At 40.0% G+C, this 23,541-nt stretch overlaps 1 long non-coding RNA gene across 1 annotated transcript in view; it reads left to right on the top strand.

Annotated features, from left to right (window-relative positions):
* Positions 1 to 12,545, top strand: part of LOC128930193 (uncharacterized) — a 62,525-nt gene extending 49,980 nt beyond the window's left edge. The window contains exons 2-3 of the long non-coding RNA XR_008477875.2: positions 8,982 to 10,798; positions 10,918 to 12,545. This is a non-coding gene — a long non-coding RNA (uncharacterized LOC128930193). The remainder of the gene's footprint in view (positions 1 to 8,981; positions 10,799 to 10,917) is intronic.
* Positions 12,546 to 23,541: the final 10,996 nt, after the last annotated feature.

Below are 23,541 nucleotides of genomic sequence, written 5' to 3'. Positions count from 1 at the left end.
GTATTATTTATTAGATTCTCTGTTGAAGGTCAACATTTTACACTTATCTCTGTAATCCCCATGTTAGGCTTCCCACGGGAGGCACAGAGCTTGGAGAAGGAAGTGGTTTACTGGTTCCTCTTCAGAGGATGGAGGGGAGACCTTCTGCCTGCAGTGAAGGTTGTTGCTGATGGCATTGAAGGTGGTGAATGAATCTCTGACTGGAGAGAACACGTTCTGGGTTTGTACCTAGTGGTCACCACTTGGAAATGATATAAACCTGACATATAAAAGTGCATAACGTTTTTACAGTTCAATATTGAAAGCTCCATCTGTGTTTTTTTGTTTTGTTTTGTTTTGTTTTGAGATGGAGTCTCTCTCTGTCGCCCAGGCTAGAGTGCAATGATGTGATGCGAGGCCCACTGCAACCTCTGCCTCTAGGGTTCAGGTGATTCTCCCAAGAAGCTGGATTAGAGGTGCCTGCCACCCACTCCCCGCTGGCTAATGTTTGTATTTTTAGTAGAGACGGGGGTTTTACCATATTGCCCAGGCTGGTCTTGAACTCCTGATCTCAAGTGATCCACCTGCCTCGGCCTCCCAAAGTGCTGGAATTACAGGTGTGAGTCACTGTACCTGGACTGTTCTTGAAATATTATAATTTTAGGTTTTCGTGAAGGAATCAGAGGTTTACATGGAGAATACTGAATGATCTGAAGGACATTTTTAGTGCTAAGGCGTCCCACAGTGATTTAGGATGAATTTCATGTCGGTTTTTCAAGGTTTGGGGAGGCTATTCAGCTCTTCTGTCCACTTCATGTTCCCTAGTCTTAGAAGTGTTCTTACCTGAGTGTAAGTGTTTAACCTAAAATAAATGCAAATATAAGGGAATTGAACTCCATTCTGTTTGCCTTCTCCATCTAAAAGGAAATCTGATTTTGGATTAAAATGCATTTTGGAATATATTTGAATATTTTAGGTGATAAATAGGTTATGAATAGTTTGCTTCTGGTAGGTTTTTCCTGAGGATTTAAAAATTGAATTTCCAAGTAGAATTATTTGATTATAATTCTGAGATACTGATACCGTTTCATATAACACCTTTAATACAAAGCTTTCTAAGGAAAAAAAAGGAGTATATTTAGTATATAAGGCATTTTGTATCAAAAACATAGTCTTAATATTGAAATATGATATTTGTTATATAAATATAGGAGCATCCTGGATGTATTACTTTCCTGTTTCTACGACAACACGTTCCTGCAAATTTTGGTGGCTTAAAACAAATACACATTTATTCTCTTACAGTTCTGGAGGTCGTTAAGTCTGAAATCAGTTTCCTTGGGCCAAGATCAAGGTGTCAGCAAGGCTGCACTCGCTCCAGAGGCTCAGGGGAAGCATCCGTTTCTTGCCTTTTCCGGCTTCTAGACCCACATTCCTTGCATTCCCTGGCGCCGACCCTGTTCTCCATCTTCAAAGCCAGCAGCGTGGCACCCACTCTCTCTGACTCTGCTTCCGCCGGCTGGCATCTCACAGCTTTCTTCTCTTCTGTGTCAAATCTCCTGCCACCTCTCTGTCACAAGGAGACTTGGATTGTGATCACTGATTGCTCTGATTTTTCACTGTACTTACCTGCGAGCTGTAACCCCTCCCCTCCCTTCCCCTCCCCTCTCCTCCCCTCCCTTCCTCTCTCCAGACAGAGCCTTGCTCTGTTGCCCATGCTGGAGTATAGTGGCCTTATCTCGGCTCACTGCAACTTCCATCTCCCAGGTTTAAGTGATTCTACTGTCTCAGGCTCCTGAGTAGCTGGGATTACAGGTGCACACCGCCACATGTAGCTAATTTTTGTATATTTTGGAGAGACGGGGTTTCACCGTGTTGGCCAGGCTGGTCTTGAATGCATGACATCATGATCTACCCGCTTCGGCCTCCCAAAGTGCTGGGATTACCAGCGTGAGCCACTGTACCTGTCTGACTTTTCCTCTTCTCTCCCAATTATGGGTTCGAGTCTACCTATAAAGGCATTGCACATCCCTAAGGAGTTTGGGGGCTGGCAGGGCTGGCTTGGGCATTGGCTCTTAACTGTAGACAATTTGCAGTTTTGTGTTTTCTGTAAGAGGAGGGAGGAGAACGATGAAGTCTGCTTCTGTGTCTGTCCCAAACTGAGTGGCCCATAGTTACCAGATAGGAATGAGTGAGGCGGGGTGGGCTGTGAGGGGTCTACACTGCTTGGGTTTCTTTTCTTTTTTTTTTTTTTAATAAGAAATTGGCTCATGGAATTATGGAGACTAGCAAGTCTAAAATCTGCAAAGCCAATGTTCTGTCCTATTTTGAAGGCTCGCAGGCAGGAGAATTTTCTCTAACTTGAATCAGCCTTTGGTTCAGGTTTTTGATTCTAGCCTTCAACTGATGGGATGAAGTCCACCCACATTATGGAAGACAATCTGCTTTATTCAGTTTACTAAGTTAAATGTTCATCTCAACCAAACCCCACCCATGACCTCACAGAAACACCCAGAATAATGTTGAACCAACTATCTGGCCCAGCCAAGCTGACACATAAAATTAACCATCACATGAAGGTTGAAAGGAAAGTTGAAAACCTTCAGGACTTAAGTAAGCAGTAGTGTGTCTATGAGACGCGTATTTAAAGCACAAAGAACAGGTACACAAAGGTGATAGGTGTGGTTTGGACTTTTTAAAAAATTCAAATAGTTCTTTTTTTTTTTTTTTGAGATGGAATCGCTGCTTGGGCTTCTAGCACTGTCACTGGGAGAGCAATCAGTGATCAGAAAAGCACCACCCACTCGTCTAAGTGAGGAACATAAATATAAGCCAAAGGAAAACTTTAGAGAAAAGGAAATTATAACACTTAGGAGTAGTCTAGGTGTTCCCTGACATCATTAATCATTCATTCGGCTTCCTTGTGGTTCTTCTCATTTAAAAAAAAAAACGAGTAAGAGTGAACAAGGAATTGGCCATCAGGGTTGAAGGAAGAGCCACTTATGATGAATGGTAGCTCCTTGTGGAAAGTGCTTCATGTTACAGTTTTAAACTTATTTCGTTGAGGATTTCAAGCAAAAAATACACCCTTTATCAATGTGCTTCAGCCTCTTTTGCTTCTTTATTCACCTGGCTCCTTGCGGGTAACAGAGGTCACTCTGGGAAATAGATTATTGACTCGTACTAAAATGTTACTACCAGCAATGGTAAGGCTGGGTCAATTCCACTTAATGCTGGTCATTTGGAAGAGTGTTAACAAACACAAAATTTGAACTATGTGAGTGTCGTCCCCTAGGTGATTAATAATCAGTTTGGCAAGGAATTGTTTTCTTCAATTCACCGCACTTACCTGCAAGTCATGTCTTAGTCTTCTCTTTCTTCCCAATTACGGGTGCAAGTCTACCTATAAAGGCACTGCACATCGTTAAGGAGTTAGGGGGCTGGCACGACTGGCTTGGGTATTGGCTTTTAACTGTAGAAAATTTGCAGTTTTGTGTTTTCTGTAAGAGAGGGGAAGGGAGCTATGAAGTCTGGTTCTGTGGCACTGGTTCCTGAATATTAGCCCATTCTGCTCGGGGCAAATTTAAACTGTGCGTACACCTCTTGTAGCCTTGCTTAAGAACTAGCAAAGAGTGGTTTCCAAAATGCAGTGTGTACACTGTGGATATACAAAAGGAAAAAGTTGGAATTTCCTTTTCTATTTTTATCTCATTCCCCTGTATTTTTCCCCCCCGCTGTATTTTTTTTAGCAAAGGTTTTATGCCGTACCTGATCTAGTAGAGTACAGGTTCACAATCCCTTATCCACGCTCCTGGTGTTTTAAAAGCTTTGAAAACCTGAAGTTATTTTGTAATTCATTTGGCTGTTCGGCCTGAACTGGCCTGAACTGAAGTGTGGCAAGAGTCTTTATTTAATGCAATTGGTAGGAATAATTAGAATGATCATCCATTTCTTTGTAGAACTCTTAATGTGTTTCACTATGTGACGCTGCCCTGGATCCCCACTGGGGTGTTACATAGTGTATGGTATTTGCACCCTATTATTCTGCTAAAATTGGAAAAATCTGAAGCTTATTTGGTTTTAAGGATTCTGGGAAATTATTTTGGACATGTAGTCGAGTACAGTTTATAGACAAAAAATAGGCATCTGCTGCAGGTGTAAGCTCAAGGGTTTTTGTTTTTTACTAACATGGCATATGAATCTTGGAGCCCACTGCACCAGACCCGGGTGACTCTGACACTGACCTCCTCAGGACCCAGGCCTCCTAACTCATTCAGCAGGTCAGGCCAGGCAAGGACTCTTACCGAGCGCCCTTTGCTTACCCACCTTGGTTAAAGAGAGGTGGGAGAAGGACAGATGTGAGGTGCAGACCAAAGACAAAAACAATAAAAGGTTCTACGTATCTTTGCTGGAAGAGTCTCATGGCCTAGAGCCTGACAAGACATTTCTTAGGATAGGGAACTCATGGCTGAATTCTAGAAATTAAGATTAATGTATTATATTGTGATTTTTTTGACAATTAATGGAAGCAATTGTTTCTATTTTGAATGAGAAGGAGAAAGAGACAGACAGACACAGAGAGAATGAGAATGTAGGTTTGTAAATTATGAATTAAGTAGAAATTTCCAGTTTCTCAACTGTCATGATGTAATAATGAAATCATAGTAATAAGAGGAATTGAATGATTTAAAGCAATGTGAACAATTGGTACAGCATCTCAGAAATGTTTCTAAGGAGACTTCCTCAGCTTTTTCACAAGTCATCCCAATGTTTATTTTATATTCAGTGACTTACAAAAGAAACTTACACAATTCTGAAGGAGTTTGCTTACAAACTTTCACATTTAGCTTTGTGGCCAGGACTGCAAAGTCCTTTTTGCTAAGGGGCTTGAACGTTTGTCATGCTGTTTACTCCACAGCAGCAGAATGCCTGGTGTAGTATTTGCTTCCGGAGTTTTTTGGTTGACTCTGGGGACACCGAGTGTCACTCTGACTCCAGTAAGTAATGCCAATGGCACAGGTAGATGGATCTGACAGGCCTGAGGACTAACAGCATCTCAGCCGCCTTTCTCCAATGAAGGCTATACATCAGCACTTGGAATCTGCTGGAGCCGGAGAGAGTGACAAGGGAATAACATCCCTTTCTCTTCCATCGACAGGGGTAATAACTCCTCACTCCCTAGGGACAGATTGTAAAAGCCAATAGCCAGGAGCTGTGAAGCAGGGATGGTAGAAGAATTGAAAATTAAAGAGGGAGTGGAAATTTTGTGTAAGGCTTTAGTGAGATGGAATAAACCATCAAACGTCAATCTTTTAATTGCCTTGTGGTTGACACAGGGGTTTGCAAATGTTCATTTGGATTGCTTAAGCTGATTGTTAAAAGTCATGTATATTACATAAATGTGGGTTTATGCTTTATGTGTATGTTTTACTAGTGAATGTTATAATGTCCTGATATTTAATATATAAATTTCTTCAAGTCATTGTTTTAAAGTCCTTATTGACAACATATTTAAAAATATCTTTCTGAAGAAAGATGCACCAAATGCATTAGACTGCTTATGTAATCTGATGTCTTTATTTCCTTGTGCATATCCGTGTATTTATTGCAGCCGAACATGAGGGTATCCGGTGTATGCATATTACATACAGTATTTCCTGAAGGTTAATAGGAATTTCTGTTTTCAAGTTAACCATCACAATGAGTTAAGTGCCCTGTGGACGTCAGTCTTCTGGTGGCAACCAATAGTAAATAGAGAGTTCTTAAGGTCTACAGTACTAAGGAGAGTTTCACATTCATGGCACCACATGAATAAGCAAATTTTGGGACCCAAATGTTGCTTTGAATTAAATGTGGTACAAAGAAAAATGTAACTTTTTAGAATATCATACTGTTTGGAAACAGATGCCTTTGGACACCTCCTGCTTTACAGGAACCACACTTATTTAGTTTTTAAACTAGGACTGGTGTTTAGTTAAATCTCCTGCGGACTCAGTTCACTGAAGGTGACAGAAGTACTCACTCGAGCTCAATGAGAAGTCGACGCGACCATAAATTTTTCAGGCAGCGACAGGAGATCTTGTTATAGGAGTCAGAACGGGGGTCAGGGCAGAGCCTGTTGATGATTGAGGAAAAGAGAAGTAAATTCATTCTGCTTCAGGCACTTTGTCAAGTGCCAGTAGCTTACCATTGAGAGCTAGTCACCCGTTCTAGTCTTACAGCCCTAGAGGTCACTCATTTGATATAAATCATAGCACCGCATAGGCGCGGCAACCTATTGCCACTCGGGATGAAATAAAAAAGAGAAATGCTGCTTTCGGAATGGAAATGACTCCGAATATCCCACCACATGTTGCTGTTTAATGCAATATGTGGTTAGATATTGATCTCCCGAATCAAGTCATTAAAATGTGCAGTTTTTGTTTATTGGAATGAAGCAATTAAATGGTTCAGTTATGCCAGACCTTACCTTTTCTGATGAAAACTATTGATTTCTTGCCACAGCTTTATAAGCGACAATGTTTTTGATTACTCTTGACAAACCTCCTTGGAGTGTTAATTAAAATCGTACCAGATGAGCAGGTGTGGGAGATCATTAGATCGCCCGGATCACACATCTCCACTTCATATTCTGCAGCCTTGCATAATGAATAGGGCACAAGAGGGGAAAAACAATATCTTCATCAGCAGAATTAGCATCTTCACTTTTTAAAAAACTAGGTGACATTACATTTTATAGTACAGATGCTGTTGAATCATTGGCTCATTCCTACCAATACATTTGATCAAAATTTGCTTTTTATGTTTTGCTTTAATTTTTGAGTATCTAATGAGTTGCTGTTGCTGTTTCCGAGGTAGCAAATATTTAAACACTTATTTATACAGAAAATTGAGGAATCAAATAAAGCTCTTTTACTGCTTATGCAGATGAAGTCATGAATATTAATGTAGTTCATTTAACACTTAAAAAAAATCCCCTCAGTAAGATAGCATCAATGTGATTTAAAAAAATATTTTGCTACTTATTTTTGGGACCTGTATGAAATATGATTATTTAGAAATGTGCTCTCTTGAAGACTGCAGTCTGTGGATTTGGAATAGAACTTTGTTTCTGTGGCTATTAAAAGACTTACATTTGGAAAATCAAAAATACTTAAATGATAATTTATAAAATCAGAAGCAAATGATATTCCAGTTTTTGAGAAATGAAATAATCTTTACATTGAGGCCATTTATCATGGAAGATGATTTAATTATTACTTTATTAATATGGGCATTGAAATGGACTTTTTTCATTTTTGTATAATGCAAATAATTCAGATAATTGGAATTAGACTTAAAATCCTCTGTGAACTGGTGTCTGTAGATAGCAAGACAGCTTGTATTTCTCAGATTCATAGGACCTGAAGAGAACTTTAAGAGGTCATCTAATCCAGTCCCCTGCTGCCCAAGTAGCTGTTTAAAAATGCACTATTTTTCATTAGTGTGGAATTTTAAAAAGGATTAATGAATTTATAAATGTATTATTTACAATGTTCTGATCATGTATGTCTAACTGGAGCTAACTGTTAGATTTTGAAATAAGTTGCATGCATGTATTTTAAAATATTGACTTCTTCTAGTAGAATGATTTATGATTTACAAAGTGTTTTTCCATTTATATTCTTTCATTTGATTAATAACCAAGTTTTAAGTCTCAGAAAATGTCTTATCATTTTTTAAATGAAACTCTGGCTCAGTGTACCCAACTGACTTAGCAGTGTTTATATAATCAAGTTATTTGATGTAACATTGTTGTTTCACAGCCGCTAGTATGGATAGCTTCTAGAAAGCATAAGTCAACCTGAAATTGTTATTTCTGTCTAGTAGGTGAAGGTTATTTATGTTTTCTAGGTGAAATATAAAGTTCAGATAAGAGCTTCAATCCAATTTTCTAGTATTAAAATCTCATTTACTATTTCTAACAAGTCCCACAAATAGTAATTGTGCTCTACCGACCAGTTAAGCAAAATATTACAAGTAATAAACATACATGTAGCTTTGTAGAGTCTAAGAATTCTAATCTTAGAAACTATATGTGCTTCGTATTTCTGTCTAACAAGCCACCACAAAACACAGTAGTCTATGAGAAAGAAATTATTTATTTTTGCTTATGAATCTCAAGCTTGAGCAGAGCTCATCTCTGCCCATGTGGCATTGGCGGGACAGCTGGACTAGGGGCTGGAAAATCTGATTTCAAGATGGTTCACTCTGATGGTTGGTGAGTTGGTGCTGAATGTCATTTAGGAACCAAGCCGGAGCTGGGGCAAGGGGCTTTCTATGTGGGCCTACCCGGGAGGCAGCTCGCGTCGTCTCCTGGAAACACAATTCTGACGGCCAGGTTCCAACAGAACAAAGCAAAAGTACATGGCATTTAAAAAAATCTAGCCTTAGAAGGTGCATCACATTATTCCCATCGTATTGTTGGTTAAGGTCATCATAAATGCCTTCTCAGGTTCAAAGAAAGGGGGCACAGACCCCGGCACTTGGAAGAGAGGAGCACCAAGGTCAGAGTGTCAGAAGAGCTTGTGGAATGGGAGATGTTATGGCTGTCTTCTGAAGACACAATTGGCCACAGAAAGTATTTGTTCTCTCCTTTCATATTACATATATTATCTTGGATGTGGCTTAGTTGAGAGAGGTGAAAGTGAATGGAAAAAGCAAACATGATTCTAATAATTCAGCTACAGTTGTTTAAAACTATATGCATTAAGCTGTGCTTTATCTGAGAAAAAGGCATAAAGATGGGTCATTTTAAATAAGTTTTGAATATAAAAACACTTTGAAATCTATAATGTTAGGGCAATAAAGACTATGAAGTTTTTTAAAAATCAAAGTAATTGTTTAATCCATATCTACTTCACCACCCTTTGGAAAATCAGTTAAGTTCTGATGAAAATTTCTGTTTCAGAAAATTTTAACTATTTGGTCATTTGTTGTTGCTGTTGCTGTTTTTTTTTTAGATGGAGTTTCACTCTTGTTACCCAGATTGGAGTGCAATGGCACGACCTAGGCTCACTGCAACCTTCACCTTCTGGGTTCAAGCAATTCTCCTGCCTCAGCCTCCCGAGTAGCTGGGATTACAGGCACGCGCCACCATGCCCAGCTAAGTCTTGTATTTTTAGTAGAGACGGGGTTTCACCATGTTGACCAGGATGGTCTCGATCTCTTGACCTCGTGATCCACCCACCTCGGCCTCCCAAAGTGCTGGGATTACAGGCTTGAGCCACCGTGCCCGGCCTTTGTTGTTGTTTATTGTTATATTAGAAACTCACAGTGGTTTTTTTGTGGCAATTGTGTTTGATGTTTGCTAAGACTCAAAATTACTGTATTGTAGAAATACAGATATGGAACCCTTAAGGGTTCTTTCATTCAGTCAATGACCATTTATTGTGCTTCTATGATGTACTGTTCTAGGCACTTTAAAAGTTCTCCTGAGTGGTACGCAATGTACGCAATAACACACATATACATTTTATTTACCAGATGTAATAGAGAATACACTCCCAGTAATCTTCTCTGTGCTCTTTTTCTTTTGAACTATTAAATAGCATTTTTTGCTTAATTTGTAACCATAAAAAAATTAGGAGATAAACTAAATCTCTAGAAACAGTTGGAAAGCTTATCTTGCTCTTGATATATAATTAATCCATAAATAGAACTAAGAATTCTTAGTATAATTTGTTCAATACAACATAGAGATCTCTCTCAAAAAATAACTTATTTATCTGTTTATTACTGTATCTTAAAAATATATTGTCAGAGATCCTTATTTGCCTATATAATGATTTACATAATCAAATTTCCAGTAGATTTTTGTCTAGCGGCCAATTTTGTTCAATCACCATTTGTCGAAACATCTCACTATAGCAGGCATCTTTGCAGGCACTAACTCATTTAATCCTTAGATGAAATCTATGATGGGATATCAGTATCCCCATTTCATAGGTTAGTCTATCTGATCTCATCATTTCCCTTTTCCTACAGGCTTTTCCTTACCTAAGATAAAGAAGGAAAGGGAAATGATTGTGGTACTTGTTAGAACCACATGTTATCTAAATCATGTGCCCAGAGTTGTGTCAATCATAGATTTCACTTATACATACAATTTCTGCCCTTCGTTTGGACTTTTCATTGAGATCTGGCAGGACTTCAAACACAAGAGGATCGTTATGTTTCCAGCATGAACAAGAATCTGAGATCGAGTTGTGGCAATACAGGTTGAGCATTCTGAATCTGAAAACCTGAAATTCAAAATCCGAAACTTTTGGGCACCAACCTGATGCTGCACCTAGGGAATTTCACACCTGACCCCATGTGACAGGTTGCAATCAAAACTTTGTTTTATGCATAAAAGCATTACAAATATTGTATAAAATGACCTTCAGGCTGTATGCATAAAGTGTACATGAAACATAAATGAATTTTGTGTTTAGACTTGGGTCCCATCCCCAAGATAGCTCATTATATGTATGAAATATTCCAAAATGCAAAAGAATCTGAAACGTGGTCCCAAATATTTCAGATAAGGGATACTCAACCTGGACATTATTTAGTTTCTATGTTTTCTGTAGCGAAGTAAAATCGAATTTATTAAATCATCTTAAAATGATGTAGTTAAGAACAAGAAGCCAGAAGTATATTTTCATCCCAAGCCGTCCCAGCTCCATCATGCCTCATCCGGTGTTTCACCACGCAGCAGCAACAGCAGTGGTTTCGAAGAGCTCCAGAAGAGCAAATTGAGCATTTCGCAGATGTTCCAATAAAGCCGGACTGGCTGGTAAGTGAGTCAGGGCAGACTTTCAAGCCTTTTCTTTGCTCTGCAGGGCCCCAACTGTGCTTGCGTAATCTTTATACAAGTCATGTCGATCTGTTTCATTCTCTCTCCCCCTTTTGCAGTGGCATTTTTGACTTGAATGATTCTGCTTCGTGCAACCTCAGGATGAGCACGTGGAGGCTGCTTTGCGTCAGAAAGTAAACATGCGTATGCACAATTGCACACCACTCAGTGGTTTGTGCGGGTGGAGGAGAATGTGCTTTTAAGGAATAATCTCTCCTCTTCAGCAAACCAACCGCTTTCTATGTTTATTGGCCAGATTTTCTTTGGTGGTGTTTTTATGGCTTGTTTGTCAGACATGTTGCATATTAAACAAGCAAAGCCTGGATTCTCTTAGGATCCGAGGTCCTCTTTATTCTCTCCTCCGTATTGGAAATCATCGCTGTCAGCTCGTGCTCTCCAAGCTGCCTAGAAGAACTTTGGCATAGTTTTCCTAACCTTTCAAACAGTAAAAGCAAAACTCTCCTTTGATAAAAAAGCCGGAGGACTTTGGCATGTAGCCATAAAGGATGCAGGCGACTCGGCTGCGATCTGACAGAATAATCCACAAAACACTGAAAAGTTCTCGTTAAGGTCCCCAGAGTGGGCTGCGGCACTTTGCTTGTACTTAACATATATCAACTGTCACCCGGTGGCAGTCAGTGTTGAACTGAACACAATGGAACATCCAGATGGTCTAAACAAAGCGAACAAATGTTCACTGCTATTAAAAGCTGTTTACATCAACTTCCAGGATTTCATGTAGTGAAGTTTATATTGTGTCACTACTGAGGTGCTTAGCTCTGTCTGCATCAAAGACTGGCCTTTTATAAACTCCTGTTGCTTGTATGCCCATGCTCTCAGCACCTAGTGGAAAGCAAAGTTGAGGAATAAGTTAGGAAATACATAACATCAACTAATTATGCAATTTCAGATGTTTTAAGTGATTTGCCTCCATTCTGTTATTTTGGTCGTCTGTTGCAGCCTCATCAGCTCCAGACCCAATAAACACAAAGCAGACCCTCTTCTGTAATGGGAGTGTGTCATGGATGGATGGATGGGTGGCTGCTATCTGCCTCTGCAGACGGGGCCTCCGAGTCTCGTTGGCTCCTCGCTGGGGATGTTTACCCAGTAATGGTTTTGTTTTCTTCCTCTGAGATGTGGCAGTATCAGGTCCTGTCTTACTGGGGATTAATATACATGAAAGATAAACCCACACTTTTTTGGTCTTCTTCCTTTGGCCTCTTTATGGTGTCTCTTACAAATTCCAGGCGCACTGCCTACAGTGTTCGAGATCTGTTGTTGCCATTAATAACAATACTTATATAAAAGGTGTCCAGCTTATTTCTTGTTAAAGAAGAATCTACAAAAACTGTCCCTGTTTTTTAATCACTACCAATTTCTCTTGGCATAACATAGCTAAACAAATAAGTAAATACTAAAAGAATACTATTTATTAATTTGCTCTACAATTCATAGTATAACAAGAATAGAAAAGACCCTCATACGTGCAAGCTCACTAAATAAAATTATTTTCTATATAAGCATCATTTTAACTCAATTTTATATTTGTGTTAAATTTTACACACAACCCCAAAATAATTGTACATTATTTGTTGTGCCATTTTTGTTGTTACCATGCCTTTTTGTTACCATTGAAGACTTTTTAAAGATGATCTCATAAATGATTAAACTCAAATGTTTAAGAAAATATGATTTATTGGCCTTATTTTCTCCAGAAATGAACTTTTAAGATCAAGATGGATATTGAATAATGTCATATGCCATGACACAGAGCTGAATTTTACTGATGATATGTATGCCCTCAAAAAAAGGTTGATGTGGGCTCCTTATGAGCTCAGTAAAGTGGGTCGATCTCTGTTGCATGGGGAAACTTTTGTCTTCACAGTTGTTCTGGTAAATGGGGTCGTTTCAACACATTTGGTAATGAACAGGTTTGGATCTATATTTTTTTATAGGGTTATAGCCCTTCCTCCTTGATAATGACATGAGAGTCAAAGTTTTAGATCCCTTGCTTAAGTTTAAAGAAAAATGTTTGTCATTAAAAGCTAACCTGGTACAGTAGGCTGCCTGTATACAGTGATACTAACACACAAGGAACAGCAAAGCCCTCTCTAGAGAGCTTTTAAGAGTTGGGAACTTTTCACTGACAATAATTTTGTTAAATACTGTGTCAAGAGACAACATGAAAGCTGTGAAAACATCATGCGCACCTCTATAATTTGGATTAGGGAGATAGTTTTATTGGTTGTTGGTATGTGTGGTATTTTTCACAGATGTCTCAGAGCCATTGGATGGGATTTTGGAAATATGGACGTACAGATGTGCAAATAAAATGTAACAAAACAAGCACTTCAGCTTCTGCCAGGGGTCAAGCACTATGCCCACTTCAGACGAGCCATTCCAAGCCTGTCTGTCAGTCCCAACGCAAGCTGCTCAGTTTCCTGTTTATGCCTGTGCAGAGTTCCACATCCGGGCGAGCTTGCCTTCAGCGGCAGGTTTTTCCGCACGCCCCAGGAGAGCTCTTCCTTAAAATGGCTCATTATTTATCGTCTAAGTAAGCCATTGGAATTTTGTTAATTCCTGTTTTACTTAGCACATGCAAAATGCTATCATTATCTAGGAGGAGATAATGTTAACTTGTAACTGTTACCCAGGGTACTAATTAAGTGACCTTTGCAAAACAAACCTGGTCAGGGAGTCTATGAAGAAGAGAAGATGGAAGCCAAGTTTATTGCCTTCCAGCCTTTGGGTATATAACCTAGGGTTAACAACAATTAAAACCTGGCTAGTTAGTTGAAGAAATGCTAACACTTTATCTTTACTAAATTTCTTAAAATGTAGAAATCTCTTTGGCTTTGGCCAAATATTGAATTAGCTGAAATTTACCTGGCATCTTCCTCATTCATCTTGCCTCTTTCTAACTCATAGGTATCCAGATCCTTCATTACTTCTGTCCCATCAACATGTGGAGAGATTATGATAAACTAGTTCACACCCCAGTGTAAATGACACCTGGCTTAATAGTCAGCCTTTCCTAGGGATATTTGTATTTTAAAGGAAAACAAAAATCTAAGATAAGGAAATAAAATTCTCCAACTTTAGACCTCAGTTTGCTTGGTGGGAGAGGTATTTCTGAGGGTAAGCAGAAATTTCCCAGCACCCCTGTATGTCAGCCCCCCTGTAGATTAGCCTCTGAAATTGATCCTGAAAGCCAGATTTATATTGCATTGCCTTGAATATATTAGGTTCTATGGTACACTTAAAATAATTCAGATTTAGAATTTAGTTCATGTTTATGTAGTGAGAAGCTACACACTTGAGGCTTCCGTTTTTGTTTTCTCCCTGAAAATCTTCTGATGACCTCATTTCTTATTTATTTAATTTTTTAGAGACAAGGGCTCCCTATGCTGCTCAGGTGAATTTGAACTCCTGGCCTCAAGCAGTCCTCCTGTGTAGCTGGGACTAACAGAGAGCGCCACCTCTCCTGGCTCATTTCTTAATTCTATCTCAACGGAAGGAATACCTTGTTTTCCATTTTTTTTCTTATTTTTTCTAAGACATACTACTTTTTTCAGACATTTTTTGAATTACATAAAGTCGTTTTGATGAATGTTACATTTTCTTTTAAATTTTATTGACTCTTTAAAAGGTACGACAGGAAGCTGAATTATCACCCCAGTTTCCAATTGTTCCCTTTTCACTGACTCCTATGAGCCAAACATGGGTGTTTTGGGCATCATGTGCCATTCAAAAACTTGGGGAATGAAAAAGTATGAAATATGTAAAATATTTGCTGATAAGCTGTTACTAAAAATGAGACAAAAACAAACATTCTGATTAAAGATCATTGTTTATTAATGATTTTGATTCTATGACATCTGCAATATTACAGCTTCTGTCTTAATTATTACCCTAAGAAACATTTTTATTTTGTAGTAATTGATGGAGAAGTCTTTCAACACATTGCACTCTGATTTATAAAAGAGCACAAGATTAAAGTTGGGAAGATTGTATTAATCTGACACTAGGTCTCCCTGTAACATACCTGATATATGGTGCGATCACAGTAAACATGTAATAAAAAGTCAAGGGAGTATATCCCAATATAATTGCAAAAAAAAAACCACCAAAGATTTAGTGGCTTTGCAAAGAATTAAAAATGCAACACTTACTTATCTTTTTTCTCTTTCTTTCTTTCTTAAATTTTTTTTTTACTTTGCCTTTTTCTACACATTCTAACACTTATTTTATTAGTGCTGAAACACATCCAAGTCCAAATATAAGATTTGATGGAATTAAAGCTTGAAGCTAGAATATTATGGTGCCTTGTTGTTATTACTGGGCCTTGAGAATGTGTTTAGTAATCAAAGGCTTGGGGTCTGAGGGGTCTTCTAGGTCTAATACTGTGTGATTTGGCTACTTCCCCCACATTACTTCCCCCTCATCTGTAGATCTTTTTCTGACGGTCCTTATTGTACCAAGGTTATCTACAGCTTAGAACTATTTGCATTTAGACCATTGGACAGTATTGCTTACCTACTCTGTTTTTTCTAAAAATTATTCACGAATTGTCATGATTCTGTGTTATATGGCTAATCGATTAAAAGGCAGTAAAAATTCAGTATCTCAACAAGTGCTCCACAATCAGCCATATTTACAAACATCGTCCCATAAAAACAGCGTATGATCCTCTGTCAGCCGGAGAGTGACTAAACACTGAAATCCTTCGAGAATCACTCTCATGTTGTGTGACGCATCGGCACACGTGTTTTATCTGTCATCAAAAGGGCATCCCATTTAAGGCTTTTCCCCATGGTAATCAAGGTTAAAGTCAGAGAAAAATTGTATTCCCTTCAGAGGGTACATCAAGTTGAGCTGAATAGTGTCAGGAGGCTGGCCTACTGGCCCAATTCCTTTTTATAATAATATTGTTTTAACTAAATTTGACTTTCCCAACTCACTGCCAAGATGTTTGTTGACTCTTGAGAAAGCCTTGATTTCTAGCAACTGTAGCACGGGGGCAGGAGTATAACAAATAATTCTCTTATTAAACTTTACCTTTTTTCAATTGCTTATTAAAAAGACTATTGTAAGATTTATTTGATTCATTGCTCACAGTTTCAACAGAGTTTTAGTAATCTGAAATCATTTAAATCAATTCATTTGTTAAATGATAGAAGCTGCAAAATAAGTTGTAGTGTTCACAGATGAATTCTCAGGAATGGCCAATTCTCCTAATTTTGCTTCTGACACTTCGCACTGCTTTGTCCTTTGGTCAGCCATGAATGTAATACATTTGTTCAGTCCACGAACAGTTATTTAGACCTATTAAGTGCCATTCACTAGGGACACAGAGCACAGTGGAGTAAATCACAGTTTGGGAGCCTAATGTTTAATAGGAGAGGCCACAGCATTCATATTACGGTGTGAAGGCAAGATGAGCAAGTAGGTGCTAGGTGCTGGCTTTTAGTGCAGGTTGACTGCCCCAGTCAGAAAATGCCAAGTCCGAGACTCTCCAAAATATTTTGATCTCCAATATGGTCCTCAAAGGAAATGCTTGTTGGAGTACAGTGAAAACATTCCAGGCCGGGCGCAGTAGCTCACTCCTGTAATCCCAGCACTTTGGGAGGCTGAGGTTGGAGGATCACCTGAGATCAGGAGTTTGAGATCAGCCTGGCCAACATGGTTAAACCCTGTCTCTTCTAAAAATACAAAAATTAGCTGAGTGTGGTGGCACATGCCTGTAATCCCAGCTACTCAGGAGGCTGAGGCAGAAGAATCTCTTAAACCCAGGAGGTGGAGTTTGTGGTGAGCTGGGATGGTGCCACTGTACTTCAGCCTGGATAACAGAGCAAGACTCTGGTATCAAAAAAAAAAAAAAAAAAAAAAAAGATCCTGAAATCAGAATTCTGAAGCACTCCTTCTCCCAGGCATTTCAGGTTAGGGATACTCAGCCTGTACCTGGAAGAGTTGGGAGGAAGTGAAACCTGACTGAGTCTTAGTAAAAATCGGTCATGTGGGTGTGTATAATATGGAAAAAAATGTCTGGCAGAGGCAGCAGCCTGTACAAAAGCATGAGGGTAAGAGTGCTTTAAGAGTTAGGTAAAGAACTCTCATGCATGTGGAGGAAGAGGGAGAAAGGGATTCAGTCAGCAAGGCAGGGCTTGAATTGTGAAGGCTCTTTCAGCAGAATAAGGAGCCCCTGAAGGATATCAGGTGATCAAGTGATGTGATTAGAGAGGGGAAGGCTGGTAGTTAAGAACTACACTGTGTGGGTTCCAGTCCTATCCCTGCCTGTCACGTTAAATGCTTTTGTTTTCCTGTCTGTATACTGGGTATAACACTGATCCGAAGGGCTGGTATGGGGATTAAATGAGGTAATACATGTAAAATACTTTAATAGTACCTGGCACGCATGTTCAAGAATTCTGTTATCTGTTATTGTTATAACTGGATTGGATGGTGAGAACCTAGGGTGGGGAAATGGACTACCCTTTTGTATTAATCCAGGGGAGAAATGGTGAGGCAACTGCAATGAGGACGGAAGAGATGCTAATAACGGATTAACGATGTCGAAGGTACAAGCAACAGGATCTGGTGATCCACTGGACATGGTGGGGGGTGGCAGGGAGAAGATCTACTGCCAGAGAGAAAGGGGTCACCGATGGCTCCTAGGATTTTGGCTAGGGTTTCTGGGTGGGGGGTGGTAATCAACTGAGATCGAGAATGTAGGAGTGGGAGCAGGTTTTTGGAGAAAGATACTGAGCTCAGTTTCTCTTTGAAGTGCTGGTGCTTTGTTGCTTAGTAGCTGGTATATGGGATTGAAGCTCAGGAAGAAGGTTCTTGCTGGAGATGTAAATTTTAACTCATCAGCTATGGGTGGCAATTGAAGCCATATGCATCAGTCAGAATACTTTGGGCTGCAAGTAATTGCAGAAACACAAGTGAAAGAACAGCAGAGATTTATCAGCTCAGAAAAAGTGAAGGGCCCAGAGGTAGAGTGGCGGTCAGTCTCATTTCACTTGGGGCTCCAGCCTTGCTCTTCTGACATCCTCGGACCTCTATATGTCTTCTCTGTGTTGCTTTCTCCTCTGGCTGGGGGGCCGATGGTTCCATCAGCTCCAAGCCTCATCCATGGGTGCATTCAACAATGCCCCACAGAAAAAAACCCATATTTTTAAATGTCTCTCTTGAAAGAACAAAGCACAGAAGCCTTTTCCAGGACACTGGCCACGGGTCCCATGCCCATTTCTGAATCAATTCCCTGGGTCAGGAGATCCCTGCGGTTTCTGAACCTGTCATTGGCAAAGAAGACAGATTAACCTAAGACCAGGCTCACCTCCCAAGCTCTGGGTGGACCCACTGCTCTAGACACACAAGGGAGAGATGAATAGGTGAATGAGAGCTGGCATTCTGTCAGGAAAAGGAACAGGACAGCTAACTCACAAGGCACACCATACTGTGGAAGTGGATGAGCTTCCCAAAGACACAGTGAAGCATGAGAAGAAAAGAAGGGGAAGGACTGAATCCAGAGAAGAGTCAAGCTTCAGGGGTGTCTGAAGTAAGAATCTTGAGTCATTTGGAAAACGCATCTTAACTTTCGTTTGGCTCTCTGGTTATATCAAGCAAGGTTACCTTGCATGCTACAGCGTGAGTTGAGAAAATTAACATAGGGGCTGGGAGAGGATAATCCCAGCACTTCAGGAGGCTGAAAAGGGAGGGTTGCTTGAGCCCAAAAGTTGGAGACCAGCCTGAGCAACATAGGGAGACTGCTCTTCTTCATAAAACTTGAAAAACTAGCTGGGTGTGGTGACACAGGCCTGTGGTCCCATCATTTGGGAGGCTGAGGTGGGAGGATTCCTTGAGCCCAGGAGTTTGAGGCTACAGTGAGCCACAACACTCTAGCATAAATGACAAAGCAAGATCCTGTCTCAGAAAAACAAAAAAGAAGAAGAAAATTAACATAAAAAATAGTCCATCAAGAAAAAAGGGTATTATGGAGTACAGCAAATCATGGTAACTAATAGGATATCTTGTTAGATCACATACTAATATATGAGTAACAACTGCATTTATTGAGCTCGTGTGTTAACAATATTAGTAACACCTGCATTTACTGAATTCTTACTCTGTGCTGGGTTTGATGTCGGGTCCTTATTTAGTCTTTCCAGTAACCTTTGTGAATTTTGCACTCACGGGAACATCGTCATTTACAAGTACAAGACTAAGGCTCATGGATTAAGTATGTAGCTCAAGGCCTCATACTTAGTAGAGGGAAGAGGGGGACTTGAACCCAGGTCTGTCTGCCACCAACATGTGTTTCTAAGACTGCTCTTGTGTATTTTTATAGGAGGAAATTAGCTTGTTATTTAGGATCTTCTGTGTCTTCCTAACTCGGATCTCCTTGGAGTCTTTGCCTTGGCCAACTGCAGGGTCCTTAGGTTGATGCTTACAAGTTGGTGGAGTTCTTAGGCCTTCTTCTTCTCCCTCTGATAGGTCACTACAGTTCTTAAAGTCGAAGGTGAGGCAGAGACTATTGGGAAACAAAAGGCAGTGTGTGAGTTTCAAAGTTCCTTACCATTTGTTATATTTTCAATCTGAACAGAAACCAAACTGAAGTCTGCAAATCCCAGGATTCAAGAGGGAGGCATTTTTGCAACGAGTCTGTGAATCCCTCTGTTTGCCAAGCATTTTATGTGGAAAACCAAAAACCCATGGCCTGGTATATACAGAGCTCTCAGGAGATGGCAGCTGTAGGCCCACAACTGAGAAGTTTGGTTTCCCACAGAAGCTGGGCCTTGCCCTGAATGTGACTGATACTGATGGAGTTCCAGAAGGATTGCAGTGGGGAGGAGTGTGTGGTCAGAATTACATTTTTCAGCTAGATCATTGTCATTTATTATGCATTTATATGGCCAAGATAGGAGGCAGAAAGAACAGTTGGGAAGCTATTTGTTGTAGCATAGGAGAGATTTTGGGGGCTGTTGTGTTGATTGTAAAGACTGAATTGAGGATCAGGAGAGATTCATGCAATATTTGGAAGGTAAGAGGATTCTAGGCTGGCTTTCAGATTTCTGGCCCAAGTTACCAGGGGAATGACAATAATAACACTGAACTATCTATAGAGAGACGCTGGGGAGATGACAGCAAGGTCAGGTTTGGACAAACTGAATGTGGGGAACCCATAGGGCAGCCATGTGTAGGGGTCCCCAGCGGAGGTGGCCTCATGTACAGATCCTGGGCTCAGGGGAGCAGGTGGAAAACCGTGCTGTGCAGAGTATTTGCTCTTCAGTGAATCTGAGTAGGATGAGAAGCTGGGCCTCTACAACTAGTTTTTTACTCAGTTACTGAATTGGCCTGAATTTTCTATATAAAAATTTCTGGAACCCAATCCAGTACCTTTCGGAGAGGAAGCAGAGGAAGAGAAGGGTCTACGTTGTTGATTGGCAAAGTAGTAACAGCGGGCCCTTTCTTTTTAGAAAATGTGAACCTTTAAAACAGTTCTCCATAGAATGTGGTGGGTGAGGCAGGGAGGTGCAGATGCATCTGAGCTCCTCAGCAGGGTTCCATGGACACTGGGTTCCAGGACAGTTTCTTTCTCTTCTTGCAGCGGATCTGCAGGTTTCTCTCTTTTTGTTGAGTGGCTCAGCTGTCTCGACATCTTGGCTTCCTGAGTTCACTGTGGTCCAGAGAATGATGCATTATTCTAGGAAGAGCCCATGAGCACATTAAAGAGAGAAGACTGCTGGGTGCGGTGGTTCACCCCAGTAATCCTAGCACTTTGCGAGGCTGAGGCGGGTGGATCACCTGAGGTCAGGAGCTCGAGACCAGCCTGGCCAATGCGGTGAAAGCCCATCTCTAGTAAAAATACAAAAATTAGCTGGGCATGGTGGCAGGTGCCTGTAATCGCAGCTACTCAGGAGGCTGAGGCAGGAGAATCACTTAACCTGAAAGGCAGAGGTTGCAGTGAGCCAAGATGGTGCCATTGCACTCCAGCCTGGTGGACAAGAGTGAGACTGAGTCTTAAAAAAATCAAAGAAGATTAAAAACTGGCTGTTTTCATTTTCCCTTCAGGCTCATTTTTACCAGGTTGCAATTCTTTAAAATGCTGACTTTAGAAAAATAAAAGAATTTCCTACGTACTGGACCTGAGCTTGTAAAATCGCTTCTTGTAGTTTTGGTACCTCTCCTCCAGATTTGGGGATAAATGGACTTCTCCACTCACACTGACAACTGTGTGAGGAAGAGCCTCGTGAGATGATGGAACTCCACTGATTTTTCATAAAAGTTTAGTAAGATGATGCAGATCAAAAGCTTTGTAAAGTTTCGCTATAAATTGTAGTGAGGAATTGAGCAAGATGTAATTGGATAAGAAAATGTAAATGAAGCTTGTAGAAGTGTGGCAGAGTTGATGGAGAATAATGAGAACAAGGCCCCTCTTCACCATCTCAGTGGTATTTTTCTAAACATGCAGCTGGCCATTAAGTGCAGGGGCTTTGACTTCAGTCAGCCCCTTATCACTGACGGATTAATATATTGTTGCCCATTGGTTTTTTGAATATCATTAAAATTCATCAGATACAGTTTATGGGTATAGATCAGATAGGACAGTCAGTGCGTTTGCATCTGACTCAATTTTCAGGTTGCACTTTTGGTGACGTTCAATTCCATATTAAAGAATAGTGTGAGTGCAGCTGGGTGTGGTGGCTCACACCTGTAAGTAATCCTAGCACTTTGGAGGCCGAGGTGGGTGGATCATCTGAGGTTGGGAGTTCGAGACCAGCCTGGCCAACATGGAGAAACCCTGTTTCTACTAAAAATAAAAAAAATTAGCCAGGCATGGTGATGCATGCCTGTAATCCCGGCTACTCCGGAGGCTGATGCAGGAGAATTACTTGAAACCAGGAGGCAGAGGTTGCGGTGAGCTGACATGGCACCATTGCACTCCACCCTGGGCAACAAGAGTGAAACTTCATCTTAAAAAAAAAAAGTCGTGTAAATGCTCTTTTGTTAACCAGCCGCCACGTATTTTCCAGTACCTGTAATTTATATGGTATTGATTTACTTTAGATTCTTTGAATAAATGCAAATATATTTCATTTTATATTATACTATTTCTTTTTAAAATGATTGCTATGCTTTTCACTTTCATAATGTATCTTTTAAGATTTTCAAAAATCTGTTTTCTTGCAATGGCACTGAGGGTGATATCAATCCTAGCATTTCTTGTTTTCTTCTTATTAAAAAGTGACGCTGCCCTCTTGAAAGATAGTTGGATAGTGTCTGTCATTGATTTTTGCTCAACAGTGTACACTGTACCTAATAAATGTGTTAATAATCAATGTAACATGAAATGCCACGCACCAACTAATAATATTTCTCGCACATACTAACTAATGATATTTCTTGCAACTGTGTTTCTGAGGAGGTATGAAAAGTTCTTGTGAGAGCCAATTCCATGTGAATTTGTTTGCCATATTCTCTTGATTGTCACACAAGCTTTCTCTTTCCCTTATTGGTGATATTTAGGATATTGTAAGATGGATGATTTCAGAATCTGTTCTCTGATCTGCAAAAAGCAGCTAGCTCCTATTCTAGTTTAAGAGACCCAGACTTAAGTGAGACTGAGAGGGAAAAATGACTCAGGCAAAAACATTTTCAAATAGCAGCCTTATAATTTAGGCTACCAGTAAATTACTAGGAAGTTGTGCAACTGCTATTTAATGGACATGAACTAATTATAGCCCGAGTGGTGAGTCTCATCCTGCGGATATACAACATAATTCCTTTTACAGAGGCAATAACATATTGCTCATAACATGCCATATTAGCTTATATGCCCAAAATTTCAAAGGAATTTCTCAAAAAGGGCTATGGCAAAGAATTAGCATGTAGCAATCTGAGCTTCGGACTTTGAACTATTCTTTGGTAGCTCTTTTGTAAATGGATTCATGTAACTAAAAGTTCTGAGCCACAGTTCTCAAGTCTGCAATATTTGTTTCTATGTAACAACCCTTTTTGTTTATAAATGACAGCAGTAAGTACAATAGCCACCAATGATTAAGCCTTTTCTCTTTGCTAAGGGCTTTATACACCTTGGCACATTTAGCCCTGCCAATAATCCTGTGATTCCATTATTTTATAACTGATGGAGCAAAATAGTAGCTCTGAGAGGTTAAGGAACTTGCCCGGTTCACACAGTAAGTAGGTGGAGGAGTCTGGATTCAAACCCAGGTCAGTCCATGCAGTATCACTCATTTCAGCCTGGGATGGGTAACCATGCCATTACTATTGGAGGGATAGAGGCAGATTTCCTCTTAAGTTCCAAAAGCAATGTGTTTTGGAATCTTGGTCAAAGATTGTCCAAAGAGCAGGAGTTTTATGCCAATGTGTCTCCTGGTTGCTGCTCCAGGTCTTGGAACCTGCAGACATGTTCCAAGAGGAGACAGGCTTCTAACGTCTCCCTAGTGGAAGGCATATGTATTCAGATATTGCTTTTATGTCTCACACAATCCAGAAAATACCTAGGAGAACATATTTCTGAACTTGTTTGTTGATTTGAGATATTCTGGGAAAACTCAAATCCTTCTGGTGCTTTTATTATAACATTTTCTTTTCTTTCTTTCTTTCTTTTTTTTTTTTTGAGATAGGGTTTTACCATGTTGGCCAGGCTGGTTTCAAAC

This window comes from Callithrix jacchus, chromosome 19 (assembly GCF_049354715.1).
Source record: "Callithrix jacchus isolate 240 chromosome 19, calJac240_pri, whole genome shotgun sequence".
In the NCBI taxonomy this organism is placed as follows: Eukaryota; Metazoa; Chordata; class Mammalia; order Primates; family Cebidae; genus Callithrix; species Callithrix jacchus.
The sequence above is the reverse complement of the archived record's forward strand: the minus strand, read 5'-3'. Positions and strand labels throughout refer to the sequence as shown.